At 48.9% G+C, this 21,255-nt stretch overlaps 1 protein-coding gene across 4 annotated transcripts in view; it reads left to right on the top strand.

Annotated features, from left to right (window-relative positions):
- The window catches only part of HIVEP3 (HIVEP zinc finger 3), a 515,007-nt gene that overhangs the window by 396,717 nt on the left and 97,035 nt on the right, over positions 1-21,255 (top strand). For all 4 annotated transcript variants that reach the window (XM_032247574.1, XM_032247575.1, XM_032247576.1 and 1 more), the window contains one exon: positions 5,956-6,154. The gene's annotated coding sequence lies outside the window, so the exon portion shown is untranslated. The remainder of the gene's footprint in view (positions 1-5,955; positions 6,155-21,255) is intronic.

Below are 21,255 nucleotides of genomic sequence, written 5' to 3'. Positions count from 1 at the left end.
TCTTGCTTTTGTGTATGTGTTAACTGATTTTCTGTCCTGGTCCCTGCTGGATTACAAACTCCCTGAGATCAGAGACTCTTGCTCCTTGTGTCTCACCATCATATTCCTAAGAATTAGCACAGCGCCTGGCAAGTGACAGAATGTCAACAAGTATTTGTCTGGGTTTTTTGTTTTTGACAGGGTCTCCCTCTGTCGCCCAGGCTGGAGTGCAGTGGCATAATCTCAGCTCACTGCCACCTCCGCCTCCTGGGTTCAGGCCGTTCTCCTGCCTCAGTCTCTTGAGTAGATGGGACTACAGGCGTGTGCCACCATGCCTGGTTAATTTTTTGTGTTTTGAGTAGAGATGGGGTTTCACCTTGCTAGCCAGGATGGTCTCTATCTCCTGACCTCATGATCCACCCGACGCATCCTCCCAAAGTGCTGGGATTACAAGTGTGCGCCACCATGCCCAGCCAAAAGTTCATGATTTTTGTATCTTCTTGGAGAAATAGAGTCTTTAGCAATATAAAAAGCCCCATGTTAGTGTATTTAATTAACATTTTGCATTTTGTCTGATATTAATATTGACTTTCTCACATTATTTTTGCTACCATTTACTTTTTTCCACTTATTTGATTTCAATCATTTTTGTCAATTTAAGTATATTATTTCCAGATAGCATACGGCTGGATTTTCTTTTTCCTTTAATCCACCCTGGTCTCTTAATTTAAAGTAATTTAATTTATTCACATTATTGTATCTTTTGTCATCTTATTTTATGTCTTTTGTTTATTATACTTTTTCTTTCCTGTTTAATTTTTCCTCTCCTAACTCTTAGCTAAATTAATAGAATTTCCTTTGTTTCTCCCATCCCCTCTCCCCACACAGCGGCTTAAATGGTTTGCATCTTACTTTTCTTCTAGAAATGGTTAGTTTTTACACAAACTCCTCTATTTGTGTCAAGAATTAAATGGTGTCTAATTCCCAACAAGATAGAATCGTGATTATCAACATTTGTTGAGACTTGACTTCACATTGTTCTGCTTTTATTATTTCTCCCTGTTTCTTGTATATCCTGTCTTGTCCTTTTTTGAATTACTTACTCTGGTACGATTCTTATTTCCTTAGAGTAATTCCTTGAGTAATTTTTTTTTAAGAAAAGATGTGTGGGTGGTGGGTGGCACACTATTTTAGTACTTCTCTCTGGCTTTGAGACTTGGCTGAGTAACGGAGCTAACGGTTTTAACCCCTTTTCCTCCAAGCTGGGAGGTCTTTGCCCTGTTGTAAATGATGCAGATATCAAGTTGAATGTCAATATGATTCCCAGCATTTTTGTAGAGACTGTCAAATCCCAGCTCCCCAGATATCATCAACACAACTTATTGGTAAGGCAAAGCTGAGTTTATTATTCACTTGCTGAAGGGAGGCCAGCAATTTCAGGGAGCTTTGGCGTGTCTGGGAGGAGGGAGGCAAGGTTGGGTTTTCTGAAGACTGGAAGTTTCCTTTAAGGTGGACGTGTCAGTGTGAGGGCTTGGTTAGGGTTGTACAAGGAACACAGTAGTCTGGGACTGGTGGAAGCCATGAGGTGAGGAGTTTTGAGCCCGGGCAAGGGATTCAAAGAATCCTAGAGCACCAGCTGTTGATTGTAGAGTAGATGGGTCCTTCGGGAGGTTTCTGTCATGAATAGTCAAGCCATTTGCCAGAGATAGAGGCTCCTGGGATACTAAAATCATGCAGTTAAAACCAGAAAGGTATGTGGGGAGGTACTTTCTGCTCCCAGTACCTCCCTGCCCAGCTCCCACTTCTGTCTCTTTGGAAACTCAGAGGACCCACTCTTTTTGGGGGTGTTTCAGGACCCCCCTCCAGCCCACCCTGCCATGGAGGAGCTCTGAGCAAGTCCTGGGGTGCCTGGCAGGTGGGCCCTCCCTGCCCAGCTGGGTGAGGCCAGCTTCACTCTGATTAGATTTCCTGTCACTCCCACTTGTCTGTTTTCCCTCGGACTTTCTGGACAGCTGGTGCTACTGTGGATCTGTTCTTATTCGTACATTTCTCCTTTTATTTCAGGGGCATTGCAGGGAGGAGAGGGAGATAGATGGGCTCAGTTTGCCATCTAGGCCCTCAGGTGTGTGTGACGTTTTCTGGTGACCGGGACACAGTGTGGTGGGTGGCCCTCTGACCTGCCACATGGGAGGAGACTGTGGGCAGTCGGTGACACCAGCCTCACACCCGCAGCCCAAAGAAGTCTCTCTCCTTCCACCTGATCCTTTCTCCTCAAGCCACACCCGTCATCCCACCTGTATGACCTCGCTGATGAAAATGACCTCACTCCACAGCACCAGCACATCCAAGCCACTTCATCTGTCAAACCCTCATGCTCCGGCCCCGGCCCAGCACCTCCCACTGTCACCAGCCCTCACTTCCAGCCATGTGGACAGCATGCAATTTCCTTGAACATTATGGCCATTTTGGGGTCCTCTGTCTCTTCCTACACAATTCCCTTTGTTTTAAATATCCTCTTTATTTTTTTCCCTCTCCCACACATTCAGACACCATCAAAATTGACTTCACCTACTCCATGCTCCCCTTGAAGACAGGGACTAAATCTTTGCCATCTATTAATGCTGGCACCTACAGCCCAGCTCGACCCAAAATAGGCATTGAGTGCATACCTGTTAAATGAATGAACAACCAAACTGGGCGCTAAGGAGAATTGTTTTACCCTGACTGTGTGTGGCCGGCCACACTCGGGGTGAGGGAGTGAGTCAGACTGACCCTGCCTGAGCTGTGTGCAATCTAGAAGGGCTTAGAGCACTGGCTGAGCACAGTGGATGCTGTTATTTATATTAGGAGAGACACAGCAAATGTGCTTTGGGTATTCTGGGGAGGCAGAACTTAGATCCAATGTTGTGGGAGCTGGCTGAGCCTCCTGAGGAAGATGGGCAGGATTCAGCCAGGTAGGCACGATTGCGAAGGGAGAGAGTAGCATCCTGTGCAGAAGAGATTGTCTGAGCCAAGCTCAGAGGGGAGGAAACCATGGATTGTGTTTGTAAAAAAGCGTGTTCTGAGAAGTGAGTGTTTCCACACTGGGCGGAAGAGAGCACGGCCATTTTGATTAATAACTGCGATCTATTGGAGGGCATGAGGTCAGATTGAGGAGGATGGAAACCCACAGCGTAGTGAGAAGTTGGGCTGGTTTGGGCGGTAGAATCAGGAACTGACTGATGGAGCCACAGAGCAAGGCTCTCCACTCCGTGGGGGTGTGACGCTGCCCTGGGTGTAGGTTGGGGCTCGCCGGGTTTCATAGCAGCAGGTACATTGGGGAGGGACAGCAGCAGGGCTTCCGTGATCTGTATGTTCTGTGGGAATCAGCAGTGTGATATGATTGCCGAACACGATTCTGAGGCTGTGTGAATAAAAAGCGTGATGCCCAAGAGGAGAAGGGTGACAGTGCCCCAGGCCTGTGTACAGGTTCCAGACCCAGATTATTGGGTTCCACTCTAGCTAATATTCAGAACAATTACATGGGCCATGCCAGGCCTTGTTCCAGCCCCTTTCCATGTACAGAGTCGTTAAAAGTACGGACCCTGGGAGGCACTCACCACTTTTAGCCTCCCTTGCTAGCCACAGCAAGCCAAAGCAACTTTCTAAAGCTGCAGAGGTCAGAAGTGGAAGGGCTGGATTTGAACCCAGGTATACCTGTCCCTGGAAGCCACATTCCCATCCATCCCTCCACACTGCCCGGAGCAGGCAAACAGGCAAACCAGAGCATCATCCAAAGAGCACAGCGTGAATGTGACACGCCACGCCACCACTGACTGAAACAACTTCCTCTGTATTTCCTTATTCAATCCTTACAATCTCCTGGTAAGTCAATTATTAAAAACCAATCCTCATTTGTGTATTTCATTCAGGAATCACTGTTTAGCTCCGCCCTGACACAGACCTCCATTGTCCTATTTTATTTTGTGATTTGGGGACTACAATGTGCTTTTATGTCTGTTATTGTATTTCATTGCCACCCATGCCTGAATATGAGTCGCTTTTCCAGGCTGTATTAGTTTTCTCATGCTGTATAACAAATTACCTTCAATTTAGTGACTTAGAATAAGACCCATTGTTAGTTCACAGATCTTTAGGGCAGAAGTCTGGTAGAGAGTGGCTGGATTTTCTGCTCCAGGCTGAATCCAGGTGTTGGCGGGCTGGGTTCTCATCTGGAAGCTCTGGGGAACATTCTGCTTTCCAGGCTCATTTGGTGTGTTGACATGACTCAGTTCCCTGCAGTGGTGGGACTGAGGTCCTGCTTTTTGCTGGTCATCACCTGGTGTTGCTCTCAGCCCCTGGAAACTGTGGGCCAGTCCTTTCCACACAACTTAACATCTTCAAGGTGGTGAGGGTATGGTGAAGCCTTCTCCAGATCCTAATCTCTCTGACTTCCTCTCCTGTGATTTTTAGCCACAGAAAACACCACTTTTTAAAAATAATTTCAACATTTGTATTAGATTTGGGGGTACATGGGCAGGTTTGGGTACACTGTGTGATGCTGAGGTTTGGGGTAGAATGATCCTGTCACCCAGGTAGTGAGCATAGTACCCAGCAGGTAGTTTTTCAGCCCTTGTCCCTCCCTCTCTGTCCCCCACTCACTCGTTACTAGTACCTGTCATTCCCATCTTTATGTCCATGTGTGCCCAATGTTTAGTTCCTACTTATAGGCAAGAACACATGGTATTTGAATTTGATTTTCTGTTGCTACATTAATTCTCTTAGGATAATGGCCTCCAGTTGCCTCCATATTGCTGCCAAGGACGTGATTTTGTTCTTTTTTATGACTGCATAATACTCCATGGTACATATGCATCACATTTTCTTCACCTCATCCACCATTGATGGGCACAGAGGTTGATTCCATGTCTTTGCTACTGTGAACAGTGCTGTGGTGAACAGACGAGTTCATGTGTCTTTTTGGCAGAATGACGTATTTTCCTTTGTTAGCTCATTTGGGTATATACTCAGTCATGGAACTGCTGGGTCAAACAGTAGTTCTGTTTTAAGTTCTTTGAGACATTTCCAAGCTGCTTTCCACAGCGGCTGAACTAACTTACATTCCTACCAACCGCATATAAGCATTCCCTTTTCTCCACAGTCTCGCCAGCATCTGTGATTTTTTGCCTTTTTAGTAATAGACATTCCGATTGGTGTGAGATGATATCTCATTGTGGTTTTGATTTGCATTTCTCTGATGATTAGTGATGTTGAGCATTACTTTCATGTTTGTGGACCACTTGTGTGTCTTCTTTTGAGAAGCGTCTATTCGTGTCCTTGGCCTACTTTTTAATGGGATTATCTGGTTTTTGCTTGTTGAATTGTTTAAGTTCCTTATAGATTCTGAGTATTAGATCTTTGTTGGATGCACAGTTTGTGGACATTTTCTCCCATTCTGTAGGTTGTCTATTTACTCTGTCGATAGTTTCTTTGGCTGTGCAGACACTCTTTCATTTAATTAGGCCCACTTGCCAATTTTTCTTTGTGTTGCAATTGCTTTTGAGGACTTAGCCATAAATACTTTCCCAAGGCTGATGTTCAGAATGGCATTTCCTGCAAACTCTGTTTTAAAAGGGCTTTCATATCAGGTCAGGCCCAGTTAATCCCCCACTTTTAAGGTTAGTTGTGCCTGTAACATGACCCAACCATGCGTCGTATTCACAGTCCTGGGGATTATGCAAGGCCAGCGTACCAGGGGGACAGGAAATCTTGAGGCCCTCTCAGAATTCTGCCTACCACACTAGTGAAGAAATAGAGGCTCAGAGAAGTTAAGTGTTAGGTGCAAAGTAGGAGGATGTGAGGATCAGGCCCTCCACCAAGTAAAGCCGCCTGGGAGGAGCTGGGGGCTTGGTCCTCCAGACCAGGCAGGATTGTTCTGTGTCTAAAAAAGTTGACCAAGAAAGCTCTTTGACCATGTTTCTCAATCATCTCCTGCAGGATCCAAGGCACAAACCCAGCAGCCTCAACCTAGTTCATGGAGGAGCCTTGTGGGGTCCCGGCCAAGCAAGCCCGCCCCTCCGGTCGGAAGAGCGGCGCCTAGGAGGAGCGCGGCTGCCGCAGGAGTGGACATGAATGCTGGCTTTCAGAGAGAACAGCGTTTCAGTTTCGGTCATCGGAAGTGGTGCCTTCAGCACAGGTGGGAAACGGGGGCTGTGGCTGAGCATGCTTGCCAGGCGCCATGTTGGTCTGTCTTGCATGAACCTGCTTAGCTCTTCCTCTAAAATGTATTATTGTTATTATTAGTGTTATCATTGCCTTCCTGATGCCTCTGCGAAAATTGTTCTGGAAGTCCTCAACATTCCTTGGTCAGGAGTAGATACCTTGAGTGCCAGCGCCTGGCTCCTGCTCTCCCCAGGCTGTCTCCCTTAAAATGCAGCCCTGCCCCCCAGTTCCTCAGTTGCCATTCTGTCCTAGCAAAGGACACAACAGCTATTCTCAAAGGCCCACAGCCCCTCTCGAGGGGCCACAGCCTCCACAAGCCAGTCCAGCTGTGTCCTCTTGAGAGACGGAGCTCCACCCTGTCCTCCCACGTAATGGTTCTTGCCTGAAGACCACCCACTGTCCACCCAGTGCCTAGTCAGAGCAGAACCACGGGAGTCAGAGACATAGCAGCAGGTCTTTAGTTCCCTTTCTCACCCCACCTGCCCCAGGTGATGAAGGATTGGAAGGATGTCAGGGTTGGGGCAACGATCCTTGGAATTTCAGCAATTTCAATAGCAGGGCACCAGCTCCCGAGATAGTGATCAGATGGGCCTGGGGAGAGGCCTGGTATCAGCTTATGTTTATATATGCATTTAGATCTTCAGGTATGTGCTGCGGTTTCAGGCTAGATATTCAGGCTGCAGTACAGGTTGGGTGTGCAGTGTTAGAAGCTCATTGGGTCAAGAACAAGTCCTTGGATGTTTTCTCTGGTGTGGAGAACAAGAATCACCCAGAGAGCTGGGGATTAGAGGGAGGATAAAGGTAGGAAGGAAGGGAGGGAGGGAGGGAGTTCTCTGGCCCACCTGTGCCCTTTGCATCACTCTTAGGAGTTGGGGACCCAGGAGTATATGCTGATTCTGATGCAGCCAAGGCTTAGGGACTCCAGGGCCTCTTTCTGGGGCCATGGAGATGCTCATCCCATTCTGTGTTTGGGTCTGTGGGCCCAGCTGTGATTTCCAAGGTGACTTTTCCCAGCCTGGCATGCCAGGAGCAGTGACTCTTCCACTTCTCCAAAAGCCAAAGTTTCCTCACTGTATAGAGAAGGGGATGGGGCCACAGGCAACCCTCGGAGATGGCATTGCTGTTGCTGCCTGGACTGGGGGGTGGCTAGGGCCTGGGCCTCCGCCCACAATATGACAGCTTGGGCCTACCAGCCCCAGGCCTCGACCAGAGTTCTCCTGAGGAGGTAAAGGAATCGTTCCCTGGATTCCAAGGAAGAACTGGGCATTGGAGCCTCATTTTGAGAGGGGATGTTTGTTATTGTACTTAACAGTGTAGACCCACCCTGAGTTCAAATCCCAGCCCCGACTCTTACTGGTTGTGCAAGGTACTTACTGGTTTAAGAGGCTAATTGCTCCATCTCTGCCTCATTCTTCTCACTTGCAAAATGAGGCTGGCAGTGATACCCGCCTCACAGGGTTGCTGAGGAAGGCCCCTAGAATGTGGCCAGCCATGTAACAAGGGCTCCCCAAATGAGAGCCAACCTTCTGGCACGTGTGGGCAGTTGGACCACCACCCTGCTCTCCCGGTTACAGCCCTGTGCCATCTGCGTGCCCTGCCCTCTGGCCCCAGTGCTGCGTCCCTGAGGTCAGGGTAAAGCACAGGGACTGATGCTGCTGCACTGCACAGACAGGTTCAAGTCCTTCCCAAACCTCAGCGAGTCTCGTCCTGTTGCCCCTGTTGTGCACATAAGGAAACTGAGCACAGAGAGGCTAGTAGCTTAAAGACAGCTACACAGAGGGTAAGTGGCAGAACCTCTGGCTACAAAAGACCCAGCACTTTTTTCTCCACCAAGATGCTTCCCGAAGAAAAGCAATGACAGGTTCCAGGATGACCTCTTCCCCAGCAATATCTATATGTTCATAGGAATCAGTTATGCCATAACTAGTGGGGCCCCTGACTTGTATCCTGGGGCACTTCCGGGTACGTCGATGTAGTGCTTATTTCCTTTTGTGCATGTCACAGCCACTTAGGGGTCTCATGAGCAGTCTCAGGACAGGGTCTGGATTCATTCCACGAGGTGTACAACAGATTCTTGAACTACCCCAGAAGCAGAAGCCTCAGGGATGCAAGCCGGAGATATGGGAGAACCGTCCAGGGAGTGCAGATGGGGGGTCCTCTGCAGACCTGGCATTTCCGTCCCCTCCCCAGACTCTCTGTTTGTCCATGTGAGCTCAGCCAGCTGCCTGGAAGAATCTGTAGAGTATGGGACTCGCCCAGAGGGAAATGAGCTGTCAGTTCTAGCGAGAAACCCGGCTCCCGCCCCTGCCTGTGCTCTCCCTGGGGAAGAAAGTGCCTGTGATTAATGAGGTGCTGACTTGGTGCTGCTGGAGTCCAGGTGATCGTGGCCACTGCTGGCATGGCCCCCCCCATCACCAGGGAGGAGCTGGGATAGACGGCACCCAGACAAAATGAAGGCACACAGTGCTGCCAATGCCCGGTGCTGGGGAGGGCAGGCGGCCCATCAGCACCATTGGAGGCTTGGGCACGGCTGTGTGGGGAACGACTGAGGGCAGGAAAATGTGGAGTCACAGCCGCTCTTTAGAAGGGGCCTGATGGGGGGCTCTCTCCAGAATAAATGTGATTTCTGACTGAGGAACTAGGGAGCAAATCTCATCTGAAAATGGATATGGAAGCAATTTCTCAGCAATGAGAAACTTGAGCAGTTTTCAAGCTTTTATAGTCTTAGAAGCTATTTTTAAAAGCCAAATCTGGCATGGAATGTCAATATATAAAACAGGTTAAAGTGATGGCTTTTGAATACATTTATTTTTTAAGTTTGCATTTTTAACCTTGTTTAAAGATTCTCATTTTTATTTCTTTTTCTTATCTCCAAATTATTGCCTTTTAGACTTAGTCTAATTTAAGTCAGATGCTAAAGACTTTTTAAATGTGTGTGTGTGTGTGTGTGTGTGTGTGTGTGTGTGTGTGTGTGTGTATACACTGTCTTGCTTCGTCACCCATGCTGGAGTGCAGTGGCGTGAGTATAGCTGACTGCAGCCTCAAACTCCTGGTCTCAGGGGATCCTCCAACCTTAGCTTCCTGAGTAGCTGAGACTACAGGCATGGACCTCCAAACCTGGCTGTTGTTTTTGACATTTATTTATTATTTTAACAATTATTTATTATGAATGTTACATTTATTATGTTATTAGCGATGCCTCTGTTTTGATGCACAAACAGTGAAATCTGTGGTTCTGGATCAGGAATTGGCAAACTATTGCCCATGGGCCTAATCCAGGCTGCTGCCTGATTCTGGAAAGTTTTATTGGAACGTAGTCACATCATTTATGTACGCATTATCTATGGCTGCTTGAGACTGTCTGCCCCACAAAGTCTAAAGGTTTTACTCTTTAGCCCTTTACAGAAGAAGTTTGCTGACCTCTGTCCTAGATCATCGCTGTATTACTGTATCAGCTGCACTATCTAATATTCCATTTTCTTCCTTGTTTCATTTAGCTTGGCTGCAAAGTATTAAGGAATTCTTTTTTTTTTCCCCCTGAGATGGGGTCTTAGTCTGTTCCCCATGTTAGAGTGCAGCAGTGCAATACCAGCTAACTGCAATGTCTGCCTCCTGGGTTCAAGCGATTCTGCCTCCGCCCCCCAAGTAGCTGGGATTATAGGCACCTACCACCTCGTCAGCTAATTTTTGTATTTTTAGTAGAGACAGGGTTTCACCATGTTGGCCAGGCTGGTCTTGAACTCCTGACCTTGTGATCGTCCACCTTGGCCTCCCAAAGTGCTGGGATTACAGGCACGAGCCAATGCACCCAGCCAAGGAATTCTAAATCACATCCATAACATGATGTGAATGGTAACAGATTGTTAACAGCTTACTTCAGAGCCACAGAATGGTCTTCAGTTCAACATTATCTGGGCATTTGGGAAGGAGTAGAAAGGAATTCTGGTTTGCATCAGTGACAATATCAAACAACTGCTTGAATTACTTCATATTACACACACAAGTCAGACAGGAAGCTCCACAATTGTATATATGATATTTCCATGATAATCCACGTAATATATTCTCTTATCATTGAAAGCTTCAGAGTGTACTTGCTTGTATGGTTTTACATAAGCTTATGAAGTCCTGAATTTAAAAAAACAACAACACAAAGATATCCAGTAAAGAGCTTCACTCTTCCTAACTGAAGACACATTTCACACTGAAGGATAAGATCTACCCAGACCTTAATCTGAGGTCTGGGTACAAACCAAATTAAACCGGTGACATTTGTTGGCTATACTCGGTGTGTTCCTATGTGCTGTAGAACATGTCTGAATGTGTGTAAGTGCTCGTTTTCTGTTAAACTAGGGGTCAAACTGAGTTTTAGAATAACATTCTCGTGGAACATTTGAAGAGCCTCTGAAACACTTTCATGGATCATAACTTGGAGACAACTCCTTCAGCAAATATTGGTGGTTCTCATTTTTGTTCTTGAGGATAATGGAGAAGCCACGGATGCTGAGAGTTAGGGTGAAGGAGAAGAGATGGGGAGGGGAGAAGTTGAGGTGATGCTGTGGAGAGTGGGGTCAGTGGTGGAAACGGTACTCTGGCAACCCAGGGAGGCCATGTGAGCTTCTGCTGAGGCATGGGATGTCTCCTAGCAATTGCTGATGAGCAAACTCAGCTCCTGGGGCTGCTTTAATGACCTCTAGCCAGCACCTAGGAAGAAAAGGTGCAGAAGAGCATGGAGCAAGGTAACGTGTGCAAAAAAGTGGGGGGTGGGGAGCATACAAATCACTTCTGATTGGCATGCAAAGAGCCTCTGTGGCCATTCAACAGGTCAAGATGTGAGGCAGAGGGGAGGAAAAAGGACAGCAGAAGGGCCTGGAGGGTTAGCGTGCCAAGCCAGGGCTGGCACAGGAGGAGGAGGGCCTGGGGCATGGACAGTGTTTGTGAGTGACTGGCGTGGGATCGGATGTCAGGGCCCCAGGGTGGTGGTGGCTGGGATTGGACACTGGCCTTAGGCCTTCGAGGCAGAGCCCACAGATCCAGGAATGAAACCCAGGAGTCCTGACTCCCCAGCCGCCTGCCCTTCTCTCAGTGGGTACAAGGAATAGAGCCAGGCCTGGTGGTTTTGGGAGGCCATGGGCTAGACAAGCCTCAAGGGGATAGAAAAGCCCTGTGCTTTCTGAGGTTGTGCTGCTCACCCCATAGAAAAGAGACATTTTTAGGTTTTAAAAGTATGACCTCATTTTTTTCTTATTTACATAGCCCTGTTTGTTTATATAGCCCTTTAAAAATAGCAAGGGTGTGCTAAGCTTAGTGCACTCTCTCCCACCACCAGTGGCAGAGCCACTGTGCGGGGAGAAACACCTTTTTATCTAAGAGAGGGGCAGCCTTGTTTCCGAGGACAGATGGGAGCAAAACGGGACAGGTAGGAAGTTTCGTGGTTTCTCGTGTCGCTTCTCCAAAATAGCCACACTGCTGCCTCCCACTTCCTGCCTGACTCGGCCAGGGTAGATTTTCTCCTTTAGAGGATTTGTGTTCTGTGTATTCCCAGGGAGGCTCGAAGAGATCGGTTGCCAAAAACATGCTCGATCCTGAAGCCCTGGAGCTTGAGGGCCCCAGCTCAAGTTTGCACCTCTGGGTTTGCACCTGGGCTCTGCCGCAAACTCGCCGCGTAACCTCGGGCAAGTGCCTTCACTTCTCTGTGCCTCAACAGTAGGGTGGAGATAACAGCTCTGGCTATATCAGCAGTTCCTGTGCGGATTAAATGAATAGGTGGAAAGGGCACAGCCCAGTGTGGGCACATAGCGACTCTTAATGAATCTCTTGATAAAAAACAGCAATGTTGTTATTGATCTCTATCCGCTACGTGGACAACTGTACCAGGCTCCCAGCCACCTTCCCTTTCCCGTGGCTTGCCTGCTCCATCTCATCCCAACATCATCCCAGAGCAACAGAAAAGTAAAACACAGATCTGACCCTGCTGTCTGCTGCTTAAGATCCACCCAGAGCTTCCAACGCCTGTGGCAGGAAGGAGCATTCTTTTGCTCTGAATTGCCAGATAGTATTTTAACCTCTGCAGGCCACATAGTCTCTCCTGACTTTGTCATTGCAGCCTGGAAGCAACCACAGATAATATGTAAGAATGGGTGTGGTTGTGTTCCAGTAAAATTTTCTGTACGGAAACAGGCAGTGGGCTGGGTTTGCCAACCCTTCACCTACAGGATGAATCCAGACCCTTAGCTCAGCGTCCCCAGTCCAGCCTGTTCCCGTTATCACCATCCTTCTTCCTCCCCACGCCTGCTTCTGTGCAGAACATGTCACATTTTAACGCTTTGCGTGTGCTGCTCCCTCTTTCTGGGTTTTCCTTCCCTGCCCCTGAGTGCCTCTCCCCCATGGCATTAGGCCCCTTGCTCCAGGATTCTGTGGTACCCTGTCTTTACTTCTATTCTGGTCATATATGTAAGTTCTGTCTGTCTTTGCCATGAGAGGGGCTCCCCTCTAGGCAGGGGTTCAGCCTTCCTCTTCCTACACCCAGCAGGGTGCTATATAGGTTCTGCAGGCGCTCAGTAAGCATTTGCTATTGAACACAAGGATCTGCAAGAGGGATGGCTGGCCTCAGGGAGCTCACAGTCGGCTTAGGAAGTCAGGATATGGGCCAGTCAAATGCCAGCCAGCAATCCAGTCAGGAAATGATCATGGCCCATGTGTTCGGCCCTAACTCATGTCAAGTGGTGATTTTGAGCTTGATGGAGGAAAGTAAAGGCATTTGAGTTGGATGTTGCAGGGTGGGAAAGAGACTTGCAGAGATAGGGAGGTCAGGAGGTCTTTCCAAGTTGGGGAAATCATGAGAGAAGAGCAGCCTGACCAGGCCTGGGGGCTTAAGCCTATAATTACAGATTCTTGGGAGGCTGAGGCCTGAGCCTAAGAGTTTGAGACTAGAATGGGCAATGTAGTGAGACCTCATCTCAAAAACTAGAAAAATAAAAATTTAGCCTGATTTGGTGATCATAATCCTGTAGTCCTAGATACTGAGGCAGAGGCGGGTGGATTGCTCAAGCACAGGAGATGGAGGCTGCAGTGAACTGTGATTACACCACTGCACTGCAGCCTGAGGGACGGAGTGAGACCCTGTCTCAAAAAACAAAACAAAACAAAAGAAGAGCAGGCTCACTGCTGGGCTCAGGGTACGGGGTGGACGGACCAGTCTGGCCACAGCTACAGGCCCTCCCTTGGAGACAGAGAGGACCAACGCTGTAAAGCAGGGCAAGGGTTTCATCAATGAGTCGGTGCTGGTGAGGAAGCTTAGACTTTATCCTGTGAGCCAGAATTTCTCCAAGTGTAGTCCACATGCCCTCCCATAACAGAATTACCTGGAGCTTATTTAAAATGCAGATTACAGGGCTCTGTCCCATACTGGAGGCCAGGAGGCTAACAGGGGTCAAGGCCATGGTCTGTGGGAGGAAGAGGCTGAAGCATGGCTACAGGTGCACCACAAGTATTATTCAGAATGGGGTCATCTGTGGGAAGCCAGGTGATGGCTTTCCCAGCCGGACTAGGGACAGGTGAGGCGGGAATGAATACTCCTCCCAAAGGGCAGATGGGAACACCCAAGCTCAGATGTGGCAACTGACTTGTCCGGGGTCACACTGTCACTTACTTGCAGGTCAGGCTTCCTCTCCCAATCTCAGGGCCTCAGGGGTCCTGGAGGTGCCGCAGGTGGAGGAACAGGCCAAGGCAAATGCGCCTGTCCCCAGCACTGCCTGGTGCACAGTGGTGGTTGGTCAGTAATTGTTGAATGAATGAGGGTTTCTGTTTGCTCAGGGGAAAGGGCAGAGGTGGAGGGTGAGTGGATGGGTGAATGGGTGCTATGGGGGCAAAGGAGAGTGGAGTTTAGAGGTAGCTCTAGTGTTGCAAGCCTGAAGGTTTTCCAGAGACTGAGCGGGAGAAAAGATGAGCGCGGCGCTGAGCATACCGAATGTGAGCTGCTGGAAATGCAGGACTGGGGAGTGCTGGGAGGACAGGTGATGTCTCCAGCTGTGGAATCTACTCCCCAGTCAAAGCGAGCAGTGCAGAGAGAGAAAATTCGGGGATTGGAGACCAAAGCCTGAGGACTGAGCGCAGGCATCCAGGAAGAAAAGGCTTGGGTGGAAGAGTCAGAGAAGTGCTCAGGCAGGTGAGTGCAGGGCAGGGTGGGAGGACGAGAAGAGGAAGATTTGAGAACAGCCAGTCACCTAGGCAACTTAGTTTGGGTTGCTCTTTAGAATAAAGCCAGCTAACCTAAAAGAAATCATATCATGGGTAAATAAAATGTCAATCAAAATGTAACTGAAATCACGAGTTTCTGTTTGCTTGGGATTTGTGCTCCCGGCCAGCGTAGCTGCAGGTGTGGGAAGCGAGAGGCAACTGGCCCCGCCTGTGCCACCTGTCAGGACAGGCCCTGCCGTCTTGCCACTGTTCGGGCTCCATTTGGCATGCCTCCTTGGGATTGTTTCAGTGCTCCTGAGCCATTGTCGTCCTCTCCTGTGTCTGCCTTAGCACTTTCCCCCTTTCCTTCCATCTCTTTTATTCAGCCAACAGCTATTCTTGGGACTGAATCTTGTTCAAAGGAACTCAGCTGTGGCCCCCAAACCCAGCAGGGGCAGTGAATCATCCACTAGAGGGCTTGAAACATGGAGATGGAGATACCTAGACATGCAAATTCAGGACGCCTAAAAGCAGGGAGTGGCCAGCCAGGCCTGGGTGCTCACCGTAGCCTAATCTGAGCAGCCTCTCTGGGACTACCTCTGTGAATTTCCTATTCTGGAACTGCTCCACTGGGGCTGCTGGGGGCGGGGGGGGCGGGACTGAGGCCCAGGGGTCTGGGTGTTTCTTCCATATGGCTCCAAAAATATAGCATCCAGGCAGTCTCCCCGCTGACCCACCTGGAGCCTTGCCTCTCCCTCCACTGATCCTACATATGCCACTAAACTCGTCCCCTCCCCCACTCCTAACACAGACACACCAGTCAAGTGACACCACAGTCTCCATCACTATCCTCATGCATCCTCCAAGAGGTAAGTCATCCTTACCTTCAGCCCTACTTAGACATAAGGGGTCAAGCACCATTCTGGGTGACAGAGCACAAAACATCTGCCTCTTGGAGTTTTATTCTGGTAGGGAAATAGACAAACTAAATTGTCAGTATACACACATGCACATTCTCTATAGACTGTATGTTTTCTGAGATCTTAAATATGTAAGTGCATGTAAAATAAACATAAAGATATTATCTTCTCCTTAAGTAACATACGTAGTATGTGGCAAGGTGGCAGTCGGGAAAGGAATAGCGGGCACAGGGGCTGGCAGGTTGTTAAGGTTTGGAAATCAGGCAGTCAGGACAGGTGGAGAAGGTGGCATCTGAGTAAAGAGCTGAGGGAGGTGAGGATCAAGTGCTGGGGGTATCAGAGAAGAGTATTCCAGGCGGAGGCAGGATCAGCTTGGTGGGAACAGCAAGGAAGCTGGTGTGGCTGGAGGAGTGGGAGTGGGGGCACAGGAACAGAGGAGGCTGGAAGGGAGGTGGGCACAGCATCCAGAAGCCCCGGGAGGCCTGAGCAGAGGAGTGGGCTGTCCTGCTGAAGTCCTGTGGAGGCAGCCCTGGAGGCCCGAGGCCAGCTAGGAGGCGGTGATGTGACGGATCAGGCAGGAGGTGATAGAGTCTCATACCAGCGCGGCAGCTACGGAGGTCATGAGGAGGAGTCTGATTCCAGCTCCATTCTGAGGCCGAGCCAACATGATTTGCTGACAGATGGGATGTGAGGTATTAGAGAAAGAGTTCTGAGAGGGAAGCCAGGCTGACTGACACTCACATGTATCCAGTCTTCCCTCAGAGTCGTCAACTTCTCCAAGCCTCAGTTTCCTCATCTGGAAAATGGGCCAAGTGGATAGATGACTTCCAAGATCCCTTTTGGCTTAGGAAACTCATCCTTGAGCTCAGGCCAGTAGGGCCTGTGGTGGTCAGGGAAGGCTTTGAAGAAGTGGAGTGGAACTCGGGCTTAAGGAAGGACTCAGACCAGACACCACTGCAGGGGAAAGAACGGCACAGGCGCACCCAGGCAGAGGGTTTCAAGGCCTGTGAGTGGTGCCCGAGGATGGCGGGCAGACGCTGCTGCCGGAGTACTGGGCCTTGGTAGGAGGCTGCCAGGAGCCACAGGGATGGGCACACCAGCTCCTCAACACTACGCCCTTTGGAATAAACCAGCAGGTTCAGGGCCCAAGCATATTTTGCAAACACTGAGGTCCTCAATTTTCAGCATTTTCAGATGGACATGCTTAGGCAGGAAGGAACAAGGCTTGGCTCCTGGCCGGGGAGAGTTAACCTCCTGGCCCGGCATTGCATAACCGCAGAGTCTGCTGAGCGCAAGGAGATTCTTCTGTGTGGCAGCCAGAGTGGCAAGCCTGGTGGCTCCGGGCTCTGGCACCGTCCCGCAGTGGAACAAACAGCCCTCCCTTCTCAGATAATGGCCCTCATTGAGCATTGTGTCCATGGCCAGCGCCCAGCACAGGGCAGCTCAGCCTGGGTAAGTTTCCTCTCTTGGCTGCTTAGCAAAATATTTACACTACGCCTTTCTAGTAAGACGGTTCCGAGGAACCAGCAGGCAGAGAGAGCTGGGGAAATGCACCCACCAGTGACCCTGCCCCCGGCTTAGGGAAATGCTGCCACACACCCAACGACATGTGAGCCTGGTGCTGTCATTGCCCTCCAGGGCTCTTTTGTAAAATAAGACACTCACGTAGAAGATGCCTGGAGGCCTGTCCAGTTCCAAAGCCATTGGCCTCTTCTCTAGTTGAAGAGCAAACTCCAGTTTCTTCTAATGTGGGAGTAGAATTTGGCTGGCCTTTAATATCACACAAGGGGCCCCTTTCTCAGGAAGGCATGTGTGTGATTTGGGAGAGTTGGAGATGAGAAGTCTGAATCCTATCTACTTGGCCCTCCTATGCAGCATGGATGCCAGGAAGCACTGTTGATATCTCCTGTGCACTGTCAATACCCCTCTCTGTATGTCTTTGAATGGGGAGCAAGGGGCATAAGCCAGGTCCCCCCAGGGCGTGCTGCACTTTAAGAGGTATCCGGACCAGTCCTTGGGAACATGCAGCCCTTGCTGTCAGAGGAACATTTCAGGAAACTGGGTAACAGAATACCTGAGAGGCAGACTCGCTGTCCTCAACCACCCCAGGGGTTGTCTGGAGAAAAAGGGTCAGAGATGTTCTGTGTGATCCCTGGGACAGAATCAAACCAGTGAGTGAAAATCACAGGGCTCATTATTAGGACGATGCCCCAGACAATAGGCCTCTTAGGTACTTTAACCAAAACACACACACATATCTTTTGACCCACGTTTCCACTTCTGGGAATCTGGCCTATGGAACAATGCATCAGTCTGTAAAGATAGCGTATAAAGGATGTTTGTTACAAAATTCTAGTAGGAAAAATTAGAAAAAATATATAAACTCAATAGTAGGGAAGATGTAAAGGTGTTCTATCCAACCACAGCCCATCATTCAGCAGTTAACAAGGTTGAAACAGAACCTGTCTCTCTGTTTGGAAAGGCAGGATAGTACAGTGGTTAGAAGCACAGGGTCTGAAGCCAGACGGCCAGGGTTCAGATCAGATCCCACCACTTACAAATGGCGTTGCTCGACCTCCCTGACCATCATGCTCCTCTTTGGTGAAGTGGGGATTGCAATAGTGCCTGTCTTTGAGGCTTGTTAGGAGCAGTAACTGAGTTAATTATGCGAGGTGCTTATCACTGTGCCTGGTACATGATGACTGCCCAAAACATGTTGGCCTTTAGCCTAGAAAGACTGTCCACGTGGAAGGCAGGGTGCTGAGGAATATACATAGAGTGATACCATTTTTAGAAAAACAAAAATTGAGCCAGGTGCCATGGCACAAGCCTGTAATCCAAGCTACTCAGATGCTGAAGTGGGAGGGTCATTTGAGACCAGCCTGGGCAACACAGTGAGACTCCATCTTCAAAAAAAAAAGTCTCCCAATCTTACCCTCATCCTGTACCCTGTTGGAAAAAAGAAAAAGGAATTGCTGCTGCCTCAGGCAGTGAGTGGCCTCTGAGCAGCCTTTAAGGAAGGCTGGAGCCTTAAATGGGAGCTTGGGGCAGTGCCCTTGGCAGTCCCTTCAACCCCAAGACTCTGAGGCTCTGTGCATCCCTCTTGGAAATCTCCAAGTACATCCTATCCTGCATTTGACTGAACGGGAGATTCTGCTGTCTGCAAAAATATACATGCCAAGACATGTCCTTTGTGCAGGTGGGGAACAAAGATGTTGGTTGGGGCTTCGTTCTACAGCACTGCCCATTGCTGTGCTGTGGCACTCATCAGTGGAGCCCATGTGGTTGCACCTGGGGTGCTCTAAGTTTCCTCCTAGACCCATGGGTTTGTGTGAGCCATGCCAACCGTGACACCACGCCCTGTCTGAAATGGACTGCACGTCAGTCTAGCACAATCATGCTCAGATCCAGCCCCCACATGCTACAGGCTTTGGGAAGAGAGGGAGAGGTGACAGAAGCCCTCAAGCTGGGGTGGGTCTCTTGTGGAAATCAGTCATTTCTTCTCCCCTTTGGTTAAACCACTTGAGATGTGGTATAGAGCACCATATTAGCAGAGAGAAAACATACTTGTTAAAGGAATCTTGGAGTTATTCATATATTTCACAAATATAAAAAAATTTTAAAATATTTCAGCCAAGCAACAACAAAATAGATAATAATATAATAAACACTAGTGAATTCACCGCCCTATTTCAAAAGGAAAGAAAAAAAAAGACTTGTCAAATGCAGTGGAAGCCCCTGCGTTGCTTCTGAAATGTGGGTCCCTTCCTCCTGTGCTCCCAGAAGTGACCGTCATCCTGAACTCAGGGTGACCATCCCACGGTTGTTTTCTGGGTTCACCCTGTCTCCACAGGGCTTGCCATGGAGTTGGGTGAGACCCTGTGCCTCTCTGCCCATAGTCCTTTCCCGTTAGACTCCTGGTGAGTTTCAGCCTTTGGTTACCTCTAAATGTCCACCAGTCCTGGCACCGTTGCTGGGGAGTCCTGACTCCTGTCCTGTCACTGGCCTTGTGGTCTTGGTCCAGTCCCTTCTCTTCCTTGGGCCCAGAATCTTCACCTGTCAAATGTGGGCTTTAGACCCTATTTAAGCGCCCTCCAGCTCCAGGCTTGCATGGTGTAATGGGGAAGCCAGGCCTGCAGGTGGAGAGGAGGGGCAGCCCCAGTGCATCCCCGGGGTGAGGGACAGGCCAATCTCCCATGTGCAGGACATAAACCACGAGTAGAAGACGAGCTGATTTTAGGAGAACATGCTGGAAACTCTTTAATTGAAGAGTATAATTATTTATTTAATTCTATAAAAAATACTAAGTTGGCAGTTTCTCCCATGGTCCCTATTGCTTAGGAAGAGGCAATGTTTAAACAAGTCAAATTCAAGTCAAAGTAAATTAAACTATTACATAAAAAGCAGTATGATATGATGGCATTATTTCTGACAAAACTTGTAACAGTGGTCACCAAATGGCACAATGTTTCCCAAACAGGAGCTAATAACTTAAAGGGTGGGGCCCACCTGGACTTCTGAGATGCTGGGAGAGCCAATTGCCTAGCTCAGTGCTGGATGGCAGAGCGTCAGAAGTATCGGGAGGATGACTTCATGGAGGGCTCCCTACCTAAAACAGCATGAAAGAAATTTCCTTCAGATCTTAGTGCCAAGAAGAGCTTTGCTTTTTCTGAGGAACTGGCCTGTGTATCATCAGAACACGGAGATTGTGCAGCTAACCGTGTTGCCCTTCTTCCTCTGACTGCTGGGAAGCTGTGGACTAAATCCGTGGCCCCAAGAGAGCTACCATGTGGGGTCTTCTAAATGACTTCTCCATCTTCTTCCATGCCTTCTGGTCTTTCATTTACCCTGGCTTGATTTTTCATTTTTAAATTTGTAAATTACCTCAAATCCTGCTGTGGAATAAAGCAAGCTAAGATTGCAAAAAGATCACGCCTGTAATCCCAGCACTTTGGGAGGCCAAGGTGGGCGGATCACAAGGTCGGGAGTTCCAGACCAGCCTGGCCAATATGGTGAAAACCTGTCTCTACCAAAAATACAAAAATTAGCTTGGTGTGGTGGCAGGCACTTGTAGTCCCAGCTACTCAGGAGGCTGAGGCAGGAGAATCACTTGAACCCAGGAGGCGGAGATTGTAGTGAGCCGAGCCAAGATATTGTGCCACTGCACTCCAGCCTGAGTGACAGAGCAAGATTCTGCTCACCCCCCAAAAAAAAAAAACAAAAAGAAAAACACAAACAAAGATTGCAAAAAGACAAAAAAGGGAATAACTAATTAATAAATTGGTGCACAAACAGCACATGACAAAAGCATGCGTGGCTCTACTCAGCCTGTTGGGACTTCCTGCAGGGAACCGAATCCCTGTAGAAATGAGGCTTGCCTTAGGCAGAGAGTTGGGATGGCCACCACCTGTTTTGCACCCCTAGATTGGAACCGTCCAAGCCCTTGGGACTTGCACCCCTTTTGAGCTTTGAGATCATCTCAGAAATGGGACTCTCCCTGCAGACTCAGACCCTTCAGACTCAGGGCTGGTGGCCCTTGACGTGCCTCTCTCACCCCCAGAGAACTGTGTTTTCAGGCAGCTGTTCCTTGGGAGGAATGTTGAGAGCCATCCCATGTGCCATCTGTTTCTAAGCATTCTGGTTCTGCTGCTGACCCCAAACTGCCCATGTTGTGCCTACCTCTCCCATCTGAGAGTCCCTGCACTGCCCAGTCCCAGACATCTGCTGCTGGACCCCACACTGCCCTGATGGCTCAGAGCAGCCAGCTCCAACCTGCATGAGCTCACAGGGATTGTGGTCTGGGTGTCAGGGTGCTCCAAGAAATACCACGAAACACTGATATTTTTGTGCAAATGATGAAAAACATTATGCTAAGTGAAAGAAGCCAGACACAAGTGGGCTTCTTCTATAGTGGGTGATTCCATTTTTATGAAATGTCCAGATAAGGCAAACTTATAGAGACGGAAAGTAGATGAAT

This window comes from Sapajus apella, unplaced genomic scaffold (genome assembly GCF_009761245.1).
Source record: "Sapajus apella isolate SASKATOON/1434 unplaced genomic scaffold, GSC_monkey_1.0 scaffold62, whole genome shotgun sequence".
Classification (NCBI taxonomy): domain Eukaryota; kingdom Metazoa; phylum Chordata; class Mammalia; order Primates; family Cebidae; genus Sapajus; species Sapajus apella.
The sequence above is the reverse complement of the archived record's forward strand: the minus strand, read 5'-3'. Positions and strand labels throughout refer to the sequence as shown.